Source organism: Triturus cristatus, chromosome 1_1, assembly GCF_964204655.1.
Source record: "Triturus cristatus chromosome 1_1, aTriCri1.1, whole genome shotgun sequence".
NCBI classification, from domain to species: Eukaryota; Metazoa; Chordata; class Amphibia; order Caudata; family Salamandridae; genus Triturus; species Triturus cristatus.
The window spans coordinates 106,305,274-106,327,091 of record NC_140579.1 but is presented as its reverse complement, the minus strand read 5'-3'; the positions used below and the strand labels follow the sequence as shown (position 1 = coordinate 106,327,091).

The 21,818-nt window shown below is 51.9% G+C and overlaps 1 protein-coding gene across 4 annotated transcripts in view; it reads right to left on the bottom strand.

The window, feature by feature from the left end:
- Nucleotides 1-21,818, bottom strand: part of LOC146869663 (zinc finger CCCH domain-containing protein 11A-like) — a 216,049-nt gene that overhangs the window by 103,869 nt on the left and 90,362 nt on the right. The gene's annotated exons all lie outside the window — the stretch shown is intronic.

The window sequence follows — 21,818 nt, the reverse complement described above, 5'->3', positions numbered from 1 at the left end:
GCAAAGCCTGAATGCTTGCAATCCTGGCAGGATTGGGGTAGGCTATGGCTTTTGAGGTGTCTATGGTGGCACCGAGGTATTGCTTTGTGTGGGATGGTATTAGCTGGGACTTTTGGTGGCTCACCGTGAAACCTAGCTGGTGAAGTAGTTGGTTTGTAGTGGCGGTGTGATGTACAAATTGGTTGTAGGACGTGGCTTTTATTAGCCAGTCGTCCAAATATGGGAAGACGTGAATGTGCGGTCTTCTGAGGTGTGCCGCCGCCGCCACCACTGCTAGGCAATTGGTGAATACCCTTGGTGCTGTTGTGACCCCGAATGGGAGCACCTTGAACTGGTAGTATTGCCCGTCCACTACAAATCTGAGGTACTTTCTGTAAGCATGGTGTACCGGAATGTGAAATTATGCGTCTTTCAAGTCCAGTGTGGTGAGAAAGTCGTTCGGGGAGAGGAGCAGAAGTACCTGCTGAAGTGTTACCATGTGAAAATGGTCCGAATGTATGTATGTATGTGTTTAGAGGCCGGAGATCTAGAATAGGTCGTAGAGTCTCGTCTCTTTTTGGTATCAGAAAATATAGGGAGTTTAGATTTTGCTGATTGGCGGGGACTTGTTCTATCGCATGTTTTTGTAGGAGGGAGATTACCTCCTGTTTTAGTAACGTGGAATGTTCTTGTGACATTGGGCGTTGCCTGGGTGGAATGTTTGGGGGGGTAGATGTCAATTCTAGGCAGTACCCTGAACGAATAATATGGGTCACCCATCTGTCTGAGGTGATGGTCTCCCAGACGTGAAGGAAATTTTGTGTCCTGACCCCGACCGGAGTGGGATGGTCTGGGGGGAGCGGGGGAAAGTCATTGGGTAGGCGGTGTGGCAGAGCGGGCGGTATTTGTTTTGCCTCTGCCTTTATTGTTATTGCCCCTATAGCCGCCTCTTTGATAACCCCTTGTGAAGGTGGATTGAGCAGGGGATTTGTAGGAAGTGGACGCGCTATCTGAGGAGTAGCCTCTGGCCGTACCCCGAAAGGAAGAGCAGCGAAAGGAGCGCCTAGGAGGGTGTGACTGCAGGGCTCCCATAGATTTCGCCGTATCTGTGTCCTTCTTCATCCTCGAGGGCCTCATCTACCTTTGGGCCGAATAGATGTTCTTGATCAAATGGATGATTTAATATGGAGGCCTGTACCTCAGGTTTAAAGCCTGAAACTCTCAGCCAAGCATGGCGACGGAGGAGGACGCTAGTGTTAATGGCCCTGGAGGCTGTGTCTGCTGCGTCTAAGGCACAGCGTATAGAGGTATTAGTGATCGTCTTACCCTCTTGAATTAATTCATTGGCCCTATTTTTGTATTTTTCTGGGAGATGGTGCATGATGGTTTCTAGTTCATCATAATGCGCTCTGTCGTATCTGGCCAATAGCGCTTGAGTGTTGGCGATACGCCATATATTGGCTGCCTGTGACGCAGTGCGCTTTCCTGACGCGTCCAGTAGCTTTGACTCTTTGTCAGGTGGTGGTGCTTCGCCTGACGCCTGGGAGTTTGACCTCTTCCGTGCAGTGTAGACCACTAGGGAATCTAGTGGCGCTGGCCCTTTGATATAGGCAGGATCTGTGGGGGCAGCTTTATATTTTTTCTCTATGCGTGGATTAATGACCCTAGCCCGGACTGGGTCTTTAAAGACCTCTGGCGCATGTTTTATTACCCCCTTGAGCATAGGTAGTATGGAGGTAGACCTATGTGCGGTATCAAAGGTGTCGAGGAGGAAATCTTCCTCTACCGGGTCAGTGTGTAGCTCTACCCCGTGATAATGTGCCGCCCTCTGAAGTAGGTGGTGAAAACCTAATGAGTCTTCTGGTGGAGAAGGCCTGGATGGATAAAGGTCATCTTGTGGGACATCTGGAATGTCTGGAGTATTACAATTGCCCCATGGGTCTGGGGATCCTGTAGGGATGGGGTGTGGTGGCACATCCCCTGGATCGTAATATTGGTCCCCCTGATCATCATGGTCTGGAGACGGGGTCGGGGAGCGATGAGGCAGGGGTGGAGAAGGTGGAGAGGGTGGAGGAGGTGGGGAAGGCACTCTGAAAGGGGAGGTAGCAGAGTCTTTCCTCTTTGGAGGTGGAGGCGGAGCCGGTTTGTCCAAATGTCTCTTTTTAGAAGAGAGTGCCAAATGTCCAGTTTTTGGGTCCTTGGTAAGTGTCTTTTGCAAGGGATCCGGTGTAAACAGTTCCTGAGACAATGTTTGTTCCGTCGGCGCCGAAGGTTTCGGGGCCGATGACTTTTTAGGCTTGTCCGTGCCGTGCTTTTTTGGAACCTCCGATTTCTTGGTCGGCGCCGAGGTAGGCTTCGACGCGGGAGTGTCGGTGCCGAGGGCCTTATGGTGGTTGGTCGGTACCGAAAGGCTGGGTTTCGACACCGAGGGCTTTGGTGCGGAGCTCGGTGTCGAGGTAGAGGCCGGTCTCTTTTTCGGTGCCGAAGTGTGTTTCTCGGCACCGCTGGCAGGTTGGCTCGAGCCCGAGCCGCCAGAAGGCTTATTAGGCTTCTTCACCGGCCCGAAGGTGGGGTGTTTAAAGCAGTGTCTTTGGTCTTGCCTAGGCCCGGAGGCGAAGGCGTGACCGAAGCCTTTTTGGGTGTCGGCGCGGGTGTGGGAGGGAGAATGGTACTCACGACCCTCTGCGCTGGAGTGATGTCCTCCACATCCGAGTCGTCGGCTTCGGAAGCACTGACGAGGTCCTCGTCGGTGTGCTGCTGTCCCGGAGCTTCGACGTCGTCCCCGAAGATGTCGACTGGAACGGAGGTCGAGGAGTGCGCCATGTTTCGTCTGGCCCTTCGATCTCGAATAGTCTTTTTCGATCTGAAAGACTTGCAGGCGGGACAGTCTCAAGCCTCGTGTTCAGGGGAGAGGCAGAGGTTGCACATCTCATGAAGATCGGTGTGGGGGAATTTGGACCCACATCGAGGGCACTTCTTGAAGGGAGTTCTTTCCATCAGCCGGGATCGGAGCTTGGGTAGGCCCGAAGGTCGCCGTCGACGACTGGAATCGAAGATGTGTCGAAGAGAAGGTGATTGAGGAGATCAGGATCTGAACAATACCGCGATGAGCGAGGATTCAGCTTCGATCGTCAAACTGGAAATGTTCGGAACCGGAGCGCGAAGTATTACATCCGAGCCCGATGGCGGAAAAAACAATCTGAGGATGGAGCCAAAGCCTATGCGCAATACGAACCAAGGGAGGAGTCACTGACCTCGTGACTTCCAAAGACTTTCAAAGAGGAAAAACCAACTGCAAACATCCGGGCCCAACACCAGATGGCGATCTATGCAAAAGAGTGTAATCTGCAGCTCATATGCCTCGAACACATGTTTCTGAACTGATTGAGCATCTGTCTGCAATCAGTTTGCTGCTGGGCAGTGAGGGTGCCTGCCAAGGCTACACCATCAACTGACCCATCATCAGGGTTCTGTGAGAGGAGGTCAGGGAGTTGGTCACTCTCTTCCTCCTGTCCCTCATCAGTAGCCATGAGCAAGCCCATGTCAGCCCTGTCTACATATGGCTTTAGCCTGTTGACATGGAGAACCCTGTGGGGACTCCTGGGATTTCCTTGTTCTACTAAGTAAGTAACCTCTCCCTTCTGTTCAACAATAGTGTGGGGTCCACTCCACTTGTCTTGGAGAGCTGCTGGGGCCACAGGCTCAAACACCCACACTTTCTGTCCTGGCTGGTAAACAGTTAGTACAGCCTTTTGGTCATGCCAGGCTTTTTGCAGTTCCTGGCTAGCCTCAATGTTTTTAATTGCCTTTTTCATGTACTGAGCCATCCTGGTGGAGCGGAGGCCAATTACGTAGTCCACTATGTCTTGCTTTGGGGGCTCGAGAGGCAACTCCCATCCTTCTTTCACCAAACACAATGGACCCCTGACAGGGTGACCAAACAAAAGTTCAAAGCGGCTGAAGCCAACCCCCTTTTGTGGCACCTCCCTGTACGCAAACAAAAGGCAGGGCAAGAGAATATCCCATCTTCACCCAAGCTTTTCTGGGAGCCCTTTAAGGTTTTGTTGAACCTTTCAACCAAACCATTGCATTGCGGGTGATAGGGGGTGGTGAACTTTTAAGTCACTCCACACTCCTTCCACATTGCTCTTAAGTAACCAGACAAAGTTTATACCTCTGTCTGATACTACCTCCTTAGGAAAACCCACTCTTGAGAAAATTCCCAACAGGGCTCTTGCCACCACAGGTGCTGTAGTGGTCCTAAGGGGAATAGCTTCTGGGTATCTGGTAGCATAATCCACTACCACCAGGATACATCTGTGCCCAGATGCTATTTGGGGATCCATGGGACCAACAAGGTCAATCCCCACCCTTTCAAAGGGCACCCCCACCACAGGTAGTGGTATCAGGGGGACCTTTGTAGTGCCACCTGCTTTGCCACTGGCTTGGCAGGTTACACAGAAGCGACAAAACTCCTTTGTGTCTTCAGACATGTGGGGCCAGTGAAAGTGAGGGACAAGTCTGTCCCAAGTCTTGTTCTGGCCCAGGTGACCTGCTAAAGGGATACAATGGGCTGGGGTCAATAGGAAGCCCCTGAACTTCAGAGGTATAACCAACCTCCTGGTGGCACCAGGCTTGGGGCCTCTACACTCTGAATACAGGAGTCCATCATCCCAATACACCTTATGGGGACCACTAGCATTCTCAGCAGCAGCTTGCTGTCTGAGGGGTTCAAGAGAGGGGCAGCTCTGCTGCTCCTGGCTCAGATCTGCCCTGGAATGGCCCCCTGTCCCCAAGAACTCAACCTGATCAGGCTCAAGCTCCTCTGGGAAAGTTCCTTCTTCAGGACTGTGATCACCTCCCTCAAGAGACTGATCCTCCTTCGGAGTCAGGGGGGGAAGCCTCTGCCTTAACCCTTCTGCTCCTCCTCTTGGATGGCACTTGGTCCATTGTTCCAGAATCAAAGGCCTGTTCAGTTTCAGACATTTTGGCCTGTGACCTGGTCACAGCAAACATTTGCAGGGATGCCCAGCATTTCTGCATGAGTCCTGAACTCTACTTCTGCCCGAGCTGAAGTCTCCAGATCATTGCCAAGCAAGCATTCGACTGGTAGGTCTGCACTCACCACAACCTTCTTAAGGCCAGTTACCCCTCCCCAGGAGAAGTTAACAACTGCCAGAGAATGGTCTGTTCCGACGTTGCTAGCATTGGTCACTTGGTACATTTCACCAAGTATAATCTGCCCAGAATCTGTGACACTTGCTCCTGTGTCCCTGAATGCCAAAGCCTGTACTCCATTGATTAAAGGCTGTTGCCTGTACTTGCCCAAGTTACTGGGACTCACAGAGGGGGTCATATCCATGCCCCCATCACAGACAAGAACAGCCTGAGTGGTTTCTCTGACTAGGCCAGAGCCCAACTCAGTACCCAGGGTCAACCCTACTAAACCCTTGGCTTGTGTACTCCCACAACCAATTGTAACAGCACTAGGGGGAGCAAGTGCCTTAGGGGCATTAGTGGGGGCTGGAGTATTCTCTTTGGACTTGGTGCAATCACTGGTCCAGTGTCTCCTTTGCTTACAGACTTTGCACCATGGTTTCTTTTAGCCTTTCCCTTTGTAAGACTGTGAATCCCCACCTGAAGAAGATTTTTGGGGCCCTTGTGAAGACTTCTGGTCTTTACCCTTGTCCCCACCCTTGTCAGAGTTCTTAGAATCTTGCTACTTAGGGTCACCACCTTGGTTCTGTACCTTCTGCCTCACCCTGGTTCTGACCCATTTGTCTGCCTGCTTTCTCAATTCTTGGGGAGAGGTCAGATCAGAGTCTACCAGGTACTGGCGCAACAGCTGATTTTGACAGTTATTAAGAATCTGCTCCCTCATTATCAGATTGTACAATCCTGTGAAGTCACACATCTTACTGCCCAATAACCAACCTTCCAGAGCCTTGGTAGAACAGTCAACAAAGTCCACCCAGTCTTGATTTTGTGCCTTTTGGGTATCTCTGAACTTTAACCTGTATTGTTCAGTGGTTAGGCCAAACCCATCTATAAGTGCACTTTTCAAGACCTGGTAATCATCAGCACCCTCTTCTCTTACAGTGAGGAGCTTATCTCTACCTTTGTCTGCAAAGGAGAGCCATAAGATTGCTGCCCACTGTTCTTGGGGGACCCTCTGTACTTTACAGGCCCTCTCAAAGGCAGTTATCCATTTGTGGATGTCATCCCCACTCTGGTAGGGAGGGACAATCTTACTTAGGTTTCTATGGTCATAAGGCCTCTCCCTATCTCTAGGGAAGTTGCTGCCACCAAGGTACTCTAGTCCCTCCTTTTTTAGGGCTCTGTAGAGCTCTAGGGCTTCCTTATCTAGGGCCATCTGATGTTTTCTGAGGTGAAGCTGAGCTTTCTCAAACTTCAGCAGTCTCTCTCGCCTCTCCTGGGAGGTTTCCCTCCCTCTGTGAGAAGAAATAGAGGTCCCTACAGATGAGGTAGACTGGACAGACTTCCTTGAGAGAGATCTATCCCTTCTAATCCTACCTTCAACTCTTCCTGGAGGGACAAAGATGGGAGCATTGTGCTCTTCCTCATCATCCAGTGGAGCTGGGTTGTCCAGATCCTGATCATTGTCATCAGTCTGGTCAGCAGCAGAGGTTGGGCCAGGGGGAGTTCCACCCCTAGGTCCACCCTCAACTGCTGCCTCACCCACTCTGCCTACCCCTTCAGGCCCACTAGGCCCCGAGAGATCATCCAGCCTGAGTATCTCCAAGAGGTGCTGGGTGGTTGGGCTTTTGCCTGACTTCAGCTTCCTAATAGAACATAAGGCCCTAAATTGAACAAAGGTGAGATCCTAATACTTATAGGGGAGAAGCCCACTGGCTTCTGGCAGGGACACACTGGTTCCTGGTTGATTAGACATTACTAGTGTGGTGTGGTGTATTGCACTACCTACACTAGTGTGGCCTACTAAACTCTTGAGTTGTAGAAAGGGTGTGCTAAGCCCTTGACACACAACTCTAAGTTCAGTAGAACTTACTGTATACTAAGCTTGATATTATATGAACCTACGGTACCTTTAGTGGTTTTTAGTTGATCAGTTCAATTGAGAGTATCTGGTAAAACAATAGCAATGTTGGAATCCCACACGCTGCACACCAATGTGAGAAGTTGGCCTGGTATATGCTATTCACTAATTAAAGTGGGCACCTTGTAGCAGTCCAAGCAACCCCTTATGGTGATATGTTAAAGACAACCTTTATTGACCCCACATAACGAACTAGAGTTCGCACATGTTGTGCAGTTTGGACGTATCACCCAGAGTGATAGGTCCTCTTAGTTGGGATGGTTTCCCGTTGATTCACTTTACTTCTCCCCCCAGTTACATATCCCTTCAACACTCCCAGGGGAACGAACACATGACATGCAGAATTGTGATTTGGTTAACAGAGGCGGGCAATCGGACGAGGGGGAGACACGTGAGAGGCAGAGGGCATTACACTACCACCCAGACATCAGGAATAATGACAGCTAGGATCCCTAACAAAGACATGAAAGTTGTAACATTAAATGTCAGGGGCATGCATACAGCAAACAAACGGTATGCAATTTAGGTCTATATGAAAAGACAGCAAGCACAGATAGCGCTCCTCCAGGAGACCCACCTTACGGGGATAGAGGTGGATCGCCTACGCAAAAAATGGCGAGGTATTATCTGTGCCACAACGTATTCAGCATTTGCCAGGGGAACCCTAATTTGGATCAGGCCTGGGATCCCCCTCAGAGAACAGTCGAGGGTAGTGGAGAAGGAGGGCCGGAATTCTATATTAACAGGTCACCTCGAAGGCAAGGAGATACTGATAGGAAGCATTTATGCCCCCAATATGGAGCAAAAGCAGTATTGGACCCACCTCATTGGAGTATTAGCGCACTACACTGCAATGCCTGGTTGCTAGGAGGGGACTACAATTGCACCCTAGACATCAGTTTGGACAGATCCTATCCCCCGCCGTCACATTCACCCGCACTGAAACAGACAGAGCAGTTTAAAAAATGGGTTACCCACTGGACGATGCCTGGCGAGAAAAGAACCGAACACTAAGATATATCCATTTTACTCTGCCCCGCACAACCTCAGAGTTAGACTCGATAGATTCCTCTGCTCAGCAGCATTGCTCCCCCAAATCCAGCAGACTGACTGCCTAGGCAGAGTATTGTCCGACCATGATGGGCACACTGTGACCCTTTGATGGAGACCATCCCCCAGTACCTACGTGGAAATTGTCCCGGGAATGCCTCACGGGCCAGGCGTTTTGCCATACACATGGTGAACAGATTCAGGAATACTTTTTGCTAAACGCGAGCACATCATCATCCAGATCAGTAGAATGGGATACATTTAAGGTAGTGGCAAGGGGACACTGTATTTAACACATAGTAGGTGTGCGGCAAGTACTAGAGCAGTCACTACAAACTGCGGAAACACGACTGGCGGACCCAACGGAAAAACTGGATAAGGGGGAGGCTACCCCCAAACAGGTGGGGACAGCAAAAACAGCATATGCGGAAACCATGGGTGTCCTTCGCAAATTTAATTTTAGAGCATATGCTGTCCGAGTACATCGAGAGGGGAATAGGGCGGGTACACTTCTCGCCTGGCTCGTGAAACAAGACACGAACATGCCATCCATCACAACATTGCAAGATGCGTCTGGTGCCCTTAAACAATCACAGGTAGATATACTACGCATCTTTCACGACTATTACACGGGAATCTATCGAGCCCCGCCACAGCTATCACACCTAGCATTAGCCACTCCACGCCCATACCCGGCATTCAACCGGTGGACGGAAAAGCGTTAGACACAAAGATAAACTCCCCGGACGTCACCCACGCAATCAGGGCACTGGCGCGATGTAAAGCGCCGGGAATGGACGGCTTCGCCCTCGAATACTACACAACCTTTTTGGGGCAGCTGTCTCCACGCCTCGTGACCAAGTACGACGATGCGCTAATGAGAGGCGAACTCCCCAGTTCACTCAGGGAATCTACCCTGGTAACCTTCCTTAAACCGAACAGAGATCCCACTCTCCCGTCGTCATACAGGCCCATAACTTTACTCAATGCGGACTGTAAAATTTTATGGAAAATACTGGCAGATAGATACATTCAGGTTCTCCCACAATTGATCCACCCAAACCAAAATGGTTTTCTCCCCAGACGCAACGTCTCACAGAATATACGTAGACTATGCCATGTACAAGATAGAGCAATGGACCACTTCCCACAAGCCGCATGCCTACTTTTAGACCTTGAAAAGGCCTTCGATACGCTCCTTTGGCCAGATCTATTCGCAACCCTCTGCAAAGTATGTGTCGGCCCGACCAAATTGGCATAAACACAACTCCTCTATAAGGGTCTCACCACTAGGGTGAGAGTGGGAAAGTACATTTCAGCTCCACTTCTGGTGGAGCGGGGAATGAGGCAGGGGTGCCCCTTTTCCCCCCTACTCGTCACCTTGGCAGTGGAACCTCTGGCCATCCGTTTGCGGCAGGAGGGTGACGCCTGGGGTATTCCAATTGCAGGCACGGTTCATTGTGTATCGTTATATGCAGATGATCTCCTGAACTATGTGCGGGATGTCACAAGCGATCTCACGCCAATATGGACAATATTGCAGAACTTTGCAGAGGTCTCCTGACTTAAAGTCAATTGGGAAAAATCGATGATCTTGCCTCTCAGCCCTCACCTAGCTCCCTCGGAGATCATGATAGGACCCCAGACACTTGGAGTGCTGCGGCACCCAGATACCTGGGATTGAGACTGTACCACTCACCTGAAAACCACCTCAAAACATTAGCAGGGCTACGGGCGGCAGTTACCTTCTGGAAGATCCTACCCGTGGCTCCCATAGGGCATGTAGCCTTAGCGAAGATGATTATGGTATCCAGACTACTCTACTCCTTTACCAATCTCCCGGTGATACCGCCTCGCTCCTTTTTTTAAGAACTAGACACACTACTCACAACATTGATATGGGGAGGTGGTAGACACAGAGTAGCCTTACGAACCCTCTACTTACCTACAACAAAAGGGGGTTTAGGGGGGGCCCCCTCCTTCGAAGCCTATTTCCTTGCGGCTCAGATTCAGTGGCTGTCCCATTGGACAGCAGAACGCCACATAGAGGAGACATTTACTAACGACGGTCGGATACCTCTCCCGGCTATCCGGAGACTGTTGATGCCAGAAACCAAGCCAACGCGTACACACCCCCTACAGGTGTCGATTGCTCGCAAATGCATGATGCACATACACCGTTTGGAAAGGGCTCTACCCCTCTACTCCCCACTGCTCCCATTAGTGGGATTCCCACAGAAGGAGACCTATCACACATCCGGAGCCCTCCGGAAATTGACGGAGCATGAGGTGACGGAGATGGAGGCACAGTTTGAAAATGGGCAGCTGAAAATATATGCCCAAATGCGGGATAATCACGATCTTCCTCCGGGACAAATCCTGGTGCACATACGATTAGTAGACAGCGCACGACAATGTTCGGATCTCACTGAGGGGGAACCACCGGCACACCCGGTACTACACACAATCCTACGTATGGGCAGGGGCAGGCACTTAGTCACTTGGCATTATAAGGCAATAAGGGAACTGATCACGGCCCTCTACTGGCCCTATGCCAAAAATGGGAAGACGAGATCGGATGAGTGCTTAATGACCAAGAATGGGAAAAGGCTCTAGAGTGCCCAAAGAAAGTCTCACGGAACGCACGGTTCAAAAACATTCAATTCAATATTTTACATTGCGCATACTTAACACCGCACAAGCTCCACCGATTTTACCCCGACACACATTTCGCATGCCCCAGATGCCAAACACCAGAGGCGAACTTCAAACACTTGTTCTGGGACTGTCCCGTAATCCAGCCGTATTGGGGTAGGATACATCGGGTTCTTGGGGCGACTGTCCACCTCATGCACATTACCACATGGGAGGCATGTGCCCTGGGGGTCTTCCGCAGAAGGAGAAAAGGTGCAGTGCAGGTTTGCGTCCTTAGCCATACTCCTGGCGAAACGGGGAATAGCCATGTATTGGAGAGCACCAGCAAGACTCCCTGAGACAGCCTGGATAGGCGCCGTAAAAAAATGGGGAGCAGTGGAGGAAGCAACATTGAGAGATGAGGAGGTAAAGGGGATTTGAAAACATCTCATCTCTATGGAATGGGCACAACTCCTGTTCCAGTTTACACAAGAGACCACACAAGAAGACTCAACCAGGGCTACACAATCCCGAACCCAGACTCCACCCCTGTCCCCGAAAGCGCAAATAAATGCCACTACGCAATAGCCGTACCAGATGAAAGGCAGATCATATAATAGGGTCCCACCAGACTAGTACCCCGACTAGGGATAGGAGATACATCCCCCCTTAGTCATCCCTCTTTCCCTGATTCTGATGCCACAGACAGTTCATAGACAAACTGGAACCAACCACAAAACAGATACTTGCCACAATATATTTTGTAGGCTCCCTGGACCCTTCGCTCCCCCTTCCCTCCTCCTCCCCTCTCAGTTCACAGTTTCATGTTTACCCCCTGGCACCACAGAGTAGGCTCATATATATTGGGAATACCAACATGGGCATCAATCAAAGAGGCATACCGGGATAGAGTGGGGGACTACATATCAACCCACACCCTTGCGGAAACCCACATATACAGGCACCTGGCATTAGTCAGCATGACAAATCTCGCACCAGATCACTGGAGGGGTAATATCCATGTACAATTTGCTGTTTCTTACTTGAACTATACGTTGTATGATGAGATGGATACTCCATAATACACTTATATTGTCTGACTGCCTGTGTCCACCTGGCATCATGCCTTAATTGAAAATGTATAATGATGTACCATGGAAAATCAAATTCTCAATAAAAAAAATGTAAACAAAAAAATAAGAAAACCTTTATTGAAAGCTATCCTAGTGGTAGCTATGGAGAGCAGCCTTCAGGCTAAGTCTTGAAGGAATGTACCAGTGTATAATCTCTTGAATGACCAAATGAAAGGACAACCACACCAGGTATATATTTAAAAATATATGTATTTAAGATAAAACACACCCCTCTAGTCTCTTTATGAGGCTGGAGTTCGAAGTACTTAAGTTACAAGTCAGTATTCAACAGTAAAAGCACAAATACACGTTTGGGCCCTAGGGGCGTACCAAACCATATACCAATAAAGTGGTATAGGAATCACGAGTGAATGAGACATAAGGCCTAGAGCTTTTAGAAGCGTTTGGGCCCCAAGGGACCACCCAAGGGAGTGACGTAGGGGACCCACGGGGGACGCGTTCAGTGTTAGAACACAGGCGCGAACCGCCGTTGACTTCTATGGGAAAATTAGCGGTTGGAAAATTACAAGTTAAGGACACTTAGAGGATGACTACAAGCAAACCCTTTTGGACATAGAGGTGTCTAGGGCCAACACCCACGGGAGCACCGGAGTACTCAAGTTACATCATCCAGGGAAGCCGGGTGCATAGGTGTCTTTTGGTGTTGGGTCACGGCATTGTTTTCAATGGAAGCTGGCAAAGAGGTACTGCTGCCGTGAAGAGGAGAAGTATCCGAAGAGATCCAAGCCAGGATCGAGGATGGAAGGAACCTGAAAGCAGAGGGGACAGAGTCTGGGTCACTTACCAGTGACCAGGGGCACGATAGACCAATGCCCACAGATGTCAGGGGCTTCAGGTGAGTTGACTCTTCAGCCACGAGGTCCAGGAGGCATAGACGACGACCAGGAGCTGGATTCGAGCTGTTCCACGAAGTCTGTCGAGTGCTGCGGTGTTGGCGACAAGAATGGACCCAACAAGCCTTGGCAACGGCAAGTCAAGTGGAAATAGAAGACGTCGGTGCAGACCAGCAAGGTCTGGGGGGCTCACTCAGAGAGGGTAAGTCAGGGCAAGTCTGGAGCAACCAGGAAAGCCCAAGCAGAAAAGGAATTGCCTTCATGGGGACCCACCAGCCAACGAGCTAGCGATCGCGAAGGAGCCTTGAGCAGTTGCACTGGAAACTGGCCCACAGGTCAATCGTGGAGTGGAGGCCAGAGATCTTCGGTGCTGTAAGTGCCCAAGGCTGGGGCTACTCGGAGCCCAAAGCACAACTTCGAGGAAGATCAGGAAGATAATGTACCGGCAAAAGTTCACGGTGTCCAGGGGTTACGGTTCCAAGTTACCAACAATAGCCACGGGCCTCAGCTTTGCTGTGGACTCAGGGTAGCCTCGGGGAAGTCTGAAACCCACCTCTGGTGATGCAAAGACTTCGGCGTCCGGCGGGAGCTTCAGAGTTGCAGACCAAACAGTTGCTTCTTTGGTGCCTGCCAAGCAGGGGAGTCACTGCTTGACCCCAAGGGAGATTTCTTCTGTCTTCTAGTTGAAATAGAAAGTCGAAGGTCCAGGATATATGTTGCAGAGTTTCGTCCAGGGTAAGCTAAAGTCTCAAGGACTGGGTTCCTATACTTATACCAAGATAGGGGGTTGGACATACTCTGGGGACTCACCTATGGGAGGGTTTGGCAAGAGGGGTGGTTACACCCATTTCGTTTGTCCAGTTTCGCCCCAGAGCAGGGAGGTAGCCCCTGCAACCAGTTTGAACTGGACTATGCACAGGGACACCAAGTGTGCCCCCAGTGCAGGACTTCAAAGCACCAGAGAGTGCTCCCGCCCAACCCCAATACACATATGCCTGTCTGGGGAGGTGGTTACACCTCCCTGGGACAGGAAACCTATTGTCCAGGCCTCCCCTGCCGGAGTTTCGGTCAGCAGCAAGAGGCCAGACCCGTGTCTGTGGCAGTGGCATCCATTTTGTGATGCCAGGGCTCTAGAAAGTCTTTACCGGGTAGACCAGTGTGAACATGTCTCTCCCTCTAGAAGGGTGGAATGCTACCCCCGCCACCAGAACTGGCTGGGGAGTAGTATTCCAAAGTGTTTGACACCAAACACGACATGTTTCCGTGCAGCCAGTCCAAAGTTAGCATTTACCGCAAGGTTATAATGCACTTAAGAGTATATGGTCAGGATGCACCACAAACAGCATCAGAGGAGGTACTCCGAACACTGCAGAGGGGCTCTGCTCATGCAGGGGCACCCTCTCACATAAAAACCAAGGACTCTGCCTTCAGGATTGTTAAGGCCTGCCATAGGAGTGTCTTATAGGTTTTATATGTGTTTGCAATGGTAGTGATATAGGTAGCCTATACCACAGTAAGGGGTGAATGCACCACCTTACCCAGGCTGCAGTAGCAGACCTGTGGTGTCATTTTGGAGTGCTTCCCAAGGGTGGCATAATACATGCTGCAGCCCCTGGTAGGCCTCTGAGGTACCTATGCCCTGGGTACATAGTATACCATATACTAGGGACTTATAAGGCACTCCAGAATCCAATTAGAGATGTACCTAATGTACACGGAAATCATTTTAGAGAGGAAGCAGCTAGGCTGGGGTCCTGATTAGCAGGGCCACAGCCAGACTAAGGTCGAAAAACAGTGAAACACCAGCAAAAAGTGGGGGTACCCATGTGAAGCAGATCCTACTCTCCTACAATGTGGAATCACTGTGCCGGCAAAAATATCCTACCCCACAGTGATCCCCTCAGTCTCCCGAGTAAAATGATACCTCACTTGTGTGGGTGTCCAATGCAGAATTGGCTAAAAACGTTTCTTTTTTCTTTTTTTAACCCCTTCAGCGCTGCGCGGATTCCCCCGCGGTGCTGAAGGGTTCTAGCGCGGGCGGGGCCATGACGGAACGGTTCCGTCATGAGCACAGCTCAACCGATGCTCATGACGGAACCGTTCCGTCATGAGCATCGAAGGGGTTAAAATGTAGCGCTTAGAATTGTCGGTACTATACCCTTAATCCCGAGGTTTTGGGCTCTTCCCAGTCACAGACCCTTGCTCCACCCACACAAGTGAGGTAATATTTTATCGGGAGACTAAGGGGAACGCTGGGTCGTAGGAAATTTGTGGATCCATACAGATTCCAGAACGTTCCCACAAAGAAATTTGGGAAAAAATTGCTTTTTTTTTGTGACAAAGTTTGAGATTTGCACAGGATTTGGGGTAACAGAACCTAGTGAGAGCCAGACCAGTAACCCCATCCTGGATTCCCCTGGGTGTCTATGTAGGTGCTGGCAGAGCTAGGGTTCAAAATCTACAGCTAGGCGCTTTGCAAAAAAAGGGTTCATTTTCACTGTGAAAATGGTGTGTCCACGTTGCGTTTTGAAACTGTTTCCTGTCATGGGCACTAGGCCTACCCACAGAAGTGAGGTACCATTTTTCTCGGAAGACTTTAGGGAATGCGGGGTGGGTGGAATTTTGTGGGTCCATGCAGATTCCAGAACTTTCCACCACAGAAATGTGAGGAAAATGTGTTTTTGTTGTTGCTGTTTTTTTTACTAAGTTTGAAGTTTGCAAGGGATTCTTGGTAACAGAACCTGGTGAAAAGCCAGACAAGTCACCCCATCCAGGATTCCCATGGGTGTCTAGTTTTCAAAAATATACAGGTTTGCTAGGTTTCCCTAGGTGCCGGCAGAACTAGGGTTCTGAATCTACAGCTAGGCACTTTGCAAAAAAGGGTCAGTTTTCACTGTAAAAATGAAAAGTGTCCAAGTTGCATTTTGGGCCATATCCTATTGTGGGCACTAGGACTACCCACACAAGTGAGGTACCATTTTTATCGGGAGACTTAGGGTAACACTGAATTGTAGAGCAACTGTTATTACCTATTCACTTTCTGCCTTCCCAATGAAAGACAATGTGTAAAAAAGACTTCACTTTGAAAAATGTCCTATAATTCTCATGTAAGTATGGGTACTCACAATTTTGGAAATGTACAAATGCCTACTGTTTCTAAACTCTATATTTTGTTCCAAATTCAGAAATACATATGTGTTTTTCATCCTGATTTTTCACTGTATATCTTTTCCCGAATTGCTATATACCCAGTACATAATAAAAAACCATTGCAAGACGCTGCTCAGTTATTGGCTCTGGGTTCGTCGGGTTCTTTGTGAACCTACAAGTCCTACAAATCCTCACAACCAGAAAGGTTCAGAAGCTGTAACGAACAAGTTACTTACCTTCGGTAGCGATATATCTGTAAGAAACGTTAGTTAGATTCCTCACCTTAGAATATCCCCAGGCGTCAGGCTGGATCTGGAAAGATTTTTCGTCAGCAATACCCTTGCGCGTCGCTAGGTGTCGTCTGCGGCTCCGTGGCCGTCGCCGTGCGCCGGGATGACGTTGTCGGAGTACTTAGACGCCGCCCTCGCGCGCTGATGTCAGTTCTTGTACATAGCTTTCTGCGCCAGGAATGCAGAACCATGCAAGAGACCGACACTGGTGCCAAAAAAGTCTAGGGCCCTGAAAGGGATAACCTTAACCCTAGATATCGGTTCGCAGAACGGGGAGGATGGGTGGGTCGGTGAGGAATCTAACTAACTAATGTTTCTTACAGATATATCGTTACCGAAGGTAAGTACCTTGTTCATCTGAAAGAAAGACACGAGAGTTAGATTCCTCACCTTAGAATAGATACCCCAGCAATACCAACCCTGGTGGTGGGTCTGCGAACCAAGATCACAACAGAAAGTCCTGGAGAACAGAACGGCCAAAGAAGCCGTCTCTCCGGACTTGGCTGTCAAAGTAATGATGTTTGGCAAACGTGTGCAGCGAGGCCCACGTTGCTGCCTGACAGATGTCCTGCAAGGGGACTCCCCGACCCAGGGCAGTAGTCGCTGCTGTGGCCCGAGTGGAATGGGCCCTCAGCCCTACAGGAGGTTCCTTTTTAGCTAAGGAGTAACAAGCCTTGATACACAAAACGACCCACCGAGAGATGGTTCGCTTGTGTACCGCCCTCCCCTTCTTAGCACCCACGTAGCCAACAAAGAGTTGGTCGTCCACCCGGAACTGCTTGGTGCAGTCCAAATAAAAGGACAGCGCCTGTTTTGGGTCCAGACGGTGGAGCCTCTCTTCCTCTTTCGAAGGATGCGGAGGCGGAGGCGGAAAGAAGGTGGGCAACGTAACAGACTGCCCGATGTGGAAGGCAGTCACCACCTTAGGGAGAAAGGAAGGACGAGTCCTGAGAACAACTTTGTCCGGATGGACAGAAAGGAAAGGAGGCTTAGAAGAGAGTCTGGAGCTCACTCCCCCTTCTAGCAGAGGTGATGGCCACCAGGAAAGCAGTCTTAAGAGTCAGAAGACGAAGGGGACAATTATGAAGTGGCTCAAAGGGAGCGCACATCAGATACGTCAAGACAAGATTCAAATCCCACTGTGGCATTACGAAAGGGACAGGAGGAAACATGTGAGTAATGCCCTTGTAGAAGCGAGAGACAACAGGGGAAGAGAAGGCTGATCAGGAAGCCGTAGGAAAGCAGAGATAGCTGAAAGATAACCTTTAAGAGTGCCCAGAGCAGAGCCCTGCTGGGCCATGGAAAGGAGAAAGAGGAGAACCTCAGAAAGAGGGGCGGAAAGGGGATCCACAGCCTTTGCTGTGCACCATGCCACAAAAGTTGTCCCACCTGCAAGCGTATACCGATTTTGTGGAGGGACGCCTGGCTGCCAGAATCACATCACAGACTTCAGGAGGCAAGTCAAATGGCATCAACTGTCGCCGCACAATCTCCACGCATGGAGGTGGAGACTGGACAGGTTCGGGTGGAGGACCGTCCCCTGCTGCTGCGACAGAAGGTCCTCCTGAAGAGGCAGTCGTATTGGGGGATCGATCGACAGACTGAGTAGCTCGGGATACCAACACCTCCTTGCCCAATTCGGAGCCACCAAGATGACTTGGGCCCGGTCGCGCCTGGTCTTCTTCAGCACTCTGGGCAGAAGTGGTATAGGCGGAAAGGCGTACAACAGACCGCAACTCCACTAGTGACGAAAGGCGTCCCCGAGCGAGTGCCGCCTTGGAAACTCCAACGCGCAGAACTGCTGACATTGCGCGTTCTCTTCGGTGGCGAACGATCTAACCAAGGATCTCCCCACTGCCGAAAGAGGCCTTGCGCCACGTCCGAGTTTAGACGCCATTCGTGATCCATCATGCACCGGCAGCTGAGTTTGTCTGCTCTGGCGTTCAGAAAGCCCGCCAGATGTTGAACCACCAGGGTGATGCCCTGATGTTCCAGCCATGTCCAAAGGCGCAGAGCCTCCTGACAATGGGTCCACGACCCCACCCCGCCCTGTTTGTTGCAATACCACATGGCGGTGGTGTTGTCCGTGAACACCTGCACCACACTTCCCCGGACAGAGGGAAGGAATGCCTTCAGTGCAAGTCGGATCGCTCTCAGCTCCAAAAGGTGGATATGGAGCCGAGACTCCGCCGGAGACCAGAGTCCTCTGATCTCCGCCTCTCCCATGTGGCCCCCCCATCCCAGGAGGGCAGCATCCGTCACTACTACATGCCCGGTTGGGGTAGGGAGAGGCATCTGCCACTGACCCAATCGCGGTCCGCGAGCCACCACTGCAACTGTCTTGCAGTGCCCTCCGAGATCAAGACATGATCGGACAGGTTGCCACGATGCTGGGCCCACTGAAACTTCAGGTCCCACTGCAGAGCCCGCATTCGCCATCTGGCGTGATGCACTAACAGGATGCCATCAGACCCAGAAGCCGTAGCACCAACCTGACCGAAACCCGGGATAGAGTCCGAAAGATGGGAATCAGAACCTGAATATCCCGGACCCGCTGCTCCAGAGGATAAGCCCAGAACAGCGCCGAGTCCAGAACCGCTCCAATGAAGAGGAGCGTCTGGAAGGGACTCAGATGCGACTTCGGCACATTGATGGAGAACCCCAGCAAATGCAGGAGGTCGGCCGTGGTCTGGAGGTGGGAGACGACTTGTTGGGGCGAGCCTGCCTTCAACAACCAGTCGTCGAGATAGGGGAAGACTGGAACCCCCGATCTGCGCAGATGAGCTGCGACCACTGCCATCACTTTCGTGAACACCCGAGGGGCACTGGTGAGGCCGAAGGGGAGCACGGTAAACTGAAAATGCTCCTGACCCACCGTGAACCGCAGGTAACGCCGGTGGGCCGGCAGGACGGGGATGTGGAAATAAGCGTCCTGCAAGTCCAACGCTACCATCCAGTCTCCAGGGTCTAGGGCAGCCAGAACCTGAGCTAGGGTGAGCATCTTGAACCTCTCCTTTCGGAGGAAGGCGTTGACGCTCCTGAGGCCCAAGATAGGGCGTAGGCCCCCTTTGCTCTTCTTGGGAACCAGAACGTAGTGGGAATAACAACCACAACCTACTTCTGGACCAGGAACGCGTTCGATGGCCCCCTTGGCCAAGAGGGCCGTAACTTCCTCCTGTAGAAGCTTCAAGTGGTCCCCCGACATGCGGTGGTACTGCGGTGGCATAGCTGGAGGGGTCGCCTCGAAGGGGAGGGAGTAGCCTCTTCGAACGATTTGCAGCACCCACCTGTCCGACGTGATGGAACGCCAGTGGAGCAGGTGATGGCGAACCCTGCCTCCCACTGGCGTGGAATGGGCCTGAAAGCACAGACTAGGAGGGCTTTGAGGCGGATGCTGCCGGGGTAGAGGTGGACTGACCGGCACGTTGTCCCCCAGTACTGCCTCGACGGAAGCCACGTCCGCGACCGTGTGGAGGTTGGTTCTGCGGCCTGTGGCTAGGCGGACGTGAGGGGTGCCCCTTCCTTGATCACGAAAGGGGCGAAAAGCGGACGTTTGGGGGCACGGGGCCAAGAGGCCCAAGGACTTGGCCGTAGCCCGGGAGTCCTTAAAGCGCTCCAGCGCACTATCCGCCTTGTCGCCAAAGAGGCAACTGCCATCGAAGGGCATGGCCATGAGGGTGCTCTGGACATCCCCCGAGAAAGTCGTGGAATGCAGCCAGGCGTGGCAGCGGAGCAGCACTGTAGTCGACATCACCCTACCCAGCAAGTCCGTAGTGTCTAGTCCACATCTGATAGCGTGCCGCGATGTATCCCGCCCGTCGGCAAGAGCCTGGGCGACCCGTGTCCGGGCCTCCTCCGGACACTGGGGCAGCACATCCTCCAACGTATCCCACAGGGAGTGGGAATAACGGTCCAAGAGACAAGTGGTGTTAATAGACTGCAGGCCCAACCTAAGGGAGGAGAACAGCTTCTTACCAAACTGTTCAAGTCCCTTGGATTACCGATCCGGGGGAGCGGACGGGAAGGAGGTCTGGGAAGTAGAGGCCTGGATAACCAGGCTCTCGGGCGTGGGGTGTTGGGACTGAAAACTGGGGTCGTTCCGGTCCACAGGAGGAACTGTGGAGGGCTTGGACCAGGTGCCCTTCAGAACGTCACTGAGTGCCTCATTGAACTGCAGCAGAGGCTCCGAGGAGCTTGCTGACGGTTGAAGCACTTCTGTGAGGAGATTCGTCCTCACGGCCACAGCAGGCAACTCCAGCCCAAGGGCCTCGGCCGCCTTGCGCAGCACCACTGAAAATGCAGCACCTTCCTCCGAAGCCACAGTCGGAAGAGAGATGAAGCCAGTGTCAGGAGTGGTGTCAAGACCACTGGCATCCCCCAGCTCATCTGCCCAGTCCTGTGATAACTGGCCCTGCTTGGCCAGAGGGTCCTCAGACCCCTCCCAGTAGTGACATTCATCCGATTCCTGGTAGACAGGTGGCATGATCGGAGCCAGGCGGAAGATGAAATTGCCACCCATCGGCGTCGGACGAGGCGCCGCTCTGACGCCAGGCCCGGTCCGGGGAACGGCATCGTCCGAAGGCGCCGCCGGAGGTGGTACCGGAGGAGACGCCGGCGGAGGGGTCGTGAGGTCGACCGGCGTCGTCTGGGACCCAGGCCTGGATCCCACGGGAACCTGCGGCGTTGGGACCGGAGTCGGCGACGGGGCCGGAGCCACCAGCTCGCTAGGCCTCCCAGTCGAGCCCGCAGGGCCCGAAGGCGCGCCGGCAGGCGTCAATGGTGGAGCCAGGCCTCTCACGGCAGAGAGGAAGGCACTGATCTCCGCAGGAGTCGCGTCTGTCCCAGGGACCGGCGGGTATGGTGACGGACGCGACTCCTGCGGCACCGACGGAACCGCGTGGGTGGTACCACCCGAACCCTCAGCCGAGCCGCGTGACCGGCAAGGGGAGCCCGAAGAGCGATGTCGCCTCTTGGACTTCTTACTATGCTTCGACTTACCAGGAGAGACTTGGAAACGGACGAGTGGTGGTGATGACTGCCGGAACTCCAGTAGCTTGCGGCACCGCTCCCGCCTAGCTTTCGAAGTCAGGGCCCGGCAGTCGAGGCACGACTCGGAATCGTGGTCGGCCCCCAGGCAGTAAAGGCACCGGCGATGGTGGTCTGTAACCGACATCAGTCGGTGACAGGAGTCACAGGGTTTAAAACCAGGCATCTTACCGGGACCAGAGTCGAGTCGACAAGTGAGACCAAAAGAGTCAAAATGTTTAGTCAAAAAACGACTAAAAGGGTATGCTCTTCCCGGATCGGCGCTGTCTGGCGCGGAAAAAAGGAGAACTGACGTTAGCGCGTGAGGGCGACGTCTAAGTACTCAGACGACGTCATCCCGGCGCACGACGCCGACGACGGACGCGGAGCCGACGACGACGCCTAGCGACGCGCAAGGGTATTGCTTACGAAAAATCTTTCCGGATCCAGCCTGACGCCTGGGGATATTCTAAGGTGAGGAATCTAACTAACGTGTTTCTTTCAGATGGTATATTGCTTTCAAACATCTGTCATAATTAGAAGAAGTTACAGGTGAAACCGTTGCCACAAAAGGCTGATTTTTCAATGAATTTTGTATACTTTTCTCAAATGTATAGCGTTCCAG